Here is a 3701-nt window from a genome sequence, read left to right as displayed (position 1 = left end):
GTGAATGAGCAACTCTCTCACTCTGAAACCCATGCATTTCCAGCTGCAAGCGCGCATTGCCTGAAGAGCAATCCATGACAGGCTAGCAGCAACACACACTCAGCGCTGTTAGTGGTCATACTGGCGATACCAGCAGCACCTGCTGGGGTTATCGACATTGCCTCGGCTGTTGTGGATTCACTTACAGGACTTTCACTTTAACATGCCCGCGGCAATGCTGGGTATCCAACAGACAACAGGTAAACATAGATTGCATACAGGCATATAGCAAGTCAGCAGCAAACTGAAACCTGAATGCAATGTGGCCTCCGTATAAATTGATGGGTTTGTCAAGTCTCAGTCGCCTGAGAACAAGTGCAACCGCAGTTTAAGAAAAAGTGCAAATCGTTACACTTGCACTGCCAGAAAAGTGCAACTGGAAACAAATTGCACTTTTTTTTACACTATGGTTGCACTTTTTTCTTGGGTGACTAAGACATAAAAAAATTCTCAATCAACCAGCAAATCCGTAAATTGATATGAACATCTGCGACAGCAACTAGATTACTCAGATAAGAAGAGCACTATAACATCTTAAATTCATGTTAAACTCATGTTTGAAGCACAATGAACAACCACTCTGTATCTTTTTAGTGAACCATCAATTCTCACGTATGAACAAATGTAGCAGCAACTAAATTTATTCAAATATTAAGAGAAGTATAACAACGTGGAATTCATGATGTGCTGATGTTAAACCCACAATGAACAACCACTCTGTATATTCATCCAGTGAACCAGCAACTCGGCCCCTTGCCTGAATAGCAATCCATGAACAGCCAGCAACTAACTCATAATACTCCACGCCATCAGTGGCCGTACTGGCAATACCAGCAGCACCAGAAAGATAAAGTGCAGTAGAAACATGATTTTTGAGTCGCCGAGTCAAGTCAAGTCGCTGAGGCTGAGACTCGTGACTTGGTGACTTGACTCAGCGACTAGGGCTTGTATAGTCGCCCCAAGTCGCCATGGGCCCATGGCAGTAGAAATAGCACTACACCACGTATTTCTTTCATTTGCATAGCCCACTGACCTGTTATCTATCCTAGCCAGGCCAGCCAGGCCCAGCACGGCCCAACTAAACCTAACAGCTAAACCTAGCAGCCACCACGTGAAGTCATGAATCCTCCTAGCGCCGCCAGCCAGCAGCCACCACACAGCCTCGCTCGAGCCTCTCCCCTCGTACACTCTCCTTCCTCTGCATCGCCGGCGAGGAGCAGCGGCGAGCGGTGAGGAGCGGCGGCGACCGGCGGCGGACGGAGGCAGCCAGCCTCGCAGCCTCGCCGCGCGACCCTCTCCTTCCTCCTAGCTCCGCCGGCCTCGCAACCTCCTGAGCTCTGCACTTTCTCTCCCTTTCTCTCTGAAATCCGGTGGCGGCTCGAGCCTCTCCTCCTGATCCGCTGTATAGTCGCAGGAAGTCGCCGTTGAGCCAGTGACGTGGCGCGACTTGCTCCGTGAGTCAAGTCGCCTGCGCGACCCAGCCACGCCCCGACGACTCGGCGATTAGTCGGCGACTCAAAAACCATGAGTAGAAATATTAGTGCACGTGGCAAAACTGAGTATCAACAGACAATAAGTAAACACAGATTATACACAACACCAAACTGAAACTTTGGAGCACAATGTAACCTTTTGAACACAATGTAACCTCGGTATAAATTGATATGAAAATATGTGACAACAATTATATTTATTCAAATCAGAAGAGTACTATAACATCTTGTGTAAAACTCATGTTTAAAGCACAATGAACAACCACTCTGTATTGTATCTTCTTACAGTGAACCAGCAACTCTCACGTATGAACAAATGTGGCTGCAACTAAATTTATTCAAATAAGAAGAGCACTATAGCATCTTGAATTTGTGATGTACCGATGTTCAACTTACAGTGAGTAACCAGTCTGTATCTTGTGTTTCAGTGAACCAACAACTCTCCCAATCTGAAACCCAGGCATTTCCAGCTGCAACGGCGTCTTGCCTGAAGAGCAATCCACGAACAGTCACCAGCTAACTCATAATACCCAGCCTCGTCAGTGGCCGTATTGGCGATACCAGCAGCACCTGCCGGAGCTGTCGCCACGGCTATGGAGCCACCACAGAAGGTTCGTCAGCGTGTTACCGTCGTCGTGGGATGTCAGCGCCCTGGTCTTGGCCAATGCCAACTCCTTGTCGTAGATGCCCTCCAGGGCGTACACAAACCCCTTCCACCCTTCTCCGACGCCGTCCCTGGCCAATGCCGGCGTGGTCCAGGTCACGAGGTCCTTGACGAACCCGGTGTCCGGGAAGAGGGCCTCGCTGATGGGCAGGAGCGGCAGGAGCTGGATGCCCAGCCTGCACTCCTTCCACTCGGGCGGCGCGAACCAGAGCCCGCTATCCCTCTTGTTGGCCCAGAGCACGCCGACGACGCGGTTGTTACCACTGAAGTCGTCCTCGTAGATCCCTTCCCCCTCCCGGACGTGCCACCACGTCTGCGCCGCCAGCATCTCGAACGCGGTGAGCGTGGCGCCAACAGACACAAGGTGCGCGTCCCCGTAGCTGAGCCCGAGGAGCGCGGCGGAGTAGTAGCCGTTCACGGCCTCGCTGGTGCTCTCCTGGTTGCGCCCGTCGCCGAACTCCGTGAGGCCTCCGGCCCAGGAATGCAGCTTCCAGAGGTCGAAGGTCCGCAGCCGGGTGTAGCTGGCGCCGCACTTGCGCGACAGCGTCATGAAGTCGGCGACCATGGAGTAGGCCTGGGACATGTACTTCCTCCCCCAGGACGGGTCGATCTTGGCGAGCACGGCGATGGAGTAGAGGAAGTAGCCCAGATGGTAGTGGTGGTCGTTGTAGATGCCGAAGCCGAAGTCGGCGCCGGAGTCCTGCAGCCCCTGCTTGGTGACGAGGCCGCCCCATTTGGAGTCGTAGAGGAAGCCGTTCCCCTGGAAGCTGCCGTCCAGCCACGGCGTGATGTTGGCCTTCAAGAACTTGTGCACCGCCGGGATGGCGTCGGGGCAGCCGACCTCCTCGGCGATCAGCGCCAGCCTCGCCGCCCTGGCGATCGCCTTGCCGTAGAAGTAGGAGGAGGTGGTTGTGATGGGGCTGGTGGCGAGGCTGTCGACGTCCTTGCGCAGCGCGGCCACGACCTCGCCGACCCCGTCGTCGCTGACGCCGCGGGTGGAGTGCCATGTCGTGGAGAGCGGGGCGGTCTTGAGAGCCCACGCGTCGCCGACGACGCCGACCAGGTCGCCGTCGATGCTGCGGTACTTGAAGCCGTCGAGCACCTTGACGGCTCCGGAGCAGTCCTGGGAGAGCAGGCGGAGGTGGAGCGGGTGCGCGAGCATGAGCAGATCCCCCGCGCCCTGATTGCGCCACGCGTAGTCGATGCAGAAGGGGCGGTTCATCCGGAGGCGCCACTTGGTGCGCGCGTCGTCGCAGGGGGCCTGGGCTTGGGGAGATTGAAGGGGGGTTTGGGGGAGACCCAGCTTCTTCTTCCATTTCTGCAATTTGGTTTCTTAGTATTTCATTTCCGTGGATACAACTTTGAGCTGGTCTGCGTCTGGCGTTGACACGCGACGCAAAGCGGAAAATCCAGCTGTACACCTGCGCGCCGTACTACTGTATGACGCCGCGCGCGCGTGGATCTCTCCGTCGGAGGCTCCAATCACTGAATGATTACCGCTTCGT

At 54.9% G+C, this 3701-nt stretch overlaps 1 pseudogene; it reads right to left on the bottom strand.

The window, feature by feature from the left end:
• Positions 1-1669: 1669 nt before the first annotated feature.
• LOC127301217 (glucan endo-1,3-beta-D-glucosidase-like) lies at positions 1670-3433 on the bottom strand (annotated as a pseudogene).
• Between the last annotated feature and the right edge of the window lie 268 nt (positions 3434-3701).

This window comes from Lolium perenne, chromosome 5, assembly GCF_019359855.2.
Source record: "Lolium perenne isolate Kyuss_39 chromosome 5, Kyuss_2.0, whole genome shotgun sequence".
NCBI lineage: Eukaryota > Viridiplantae > Streptophyta > Magnoliopsida > Poales > Poaceae > Lolium > Lolium perenne.
The sequence above is the reverse complement of the archived record's forward strand: the minus strand, read 5'-3'. Positions and strand labels throughout refer to the sequence as shown.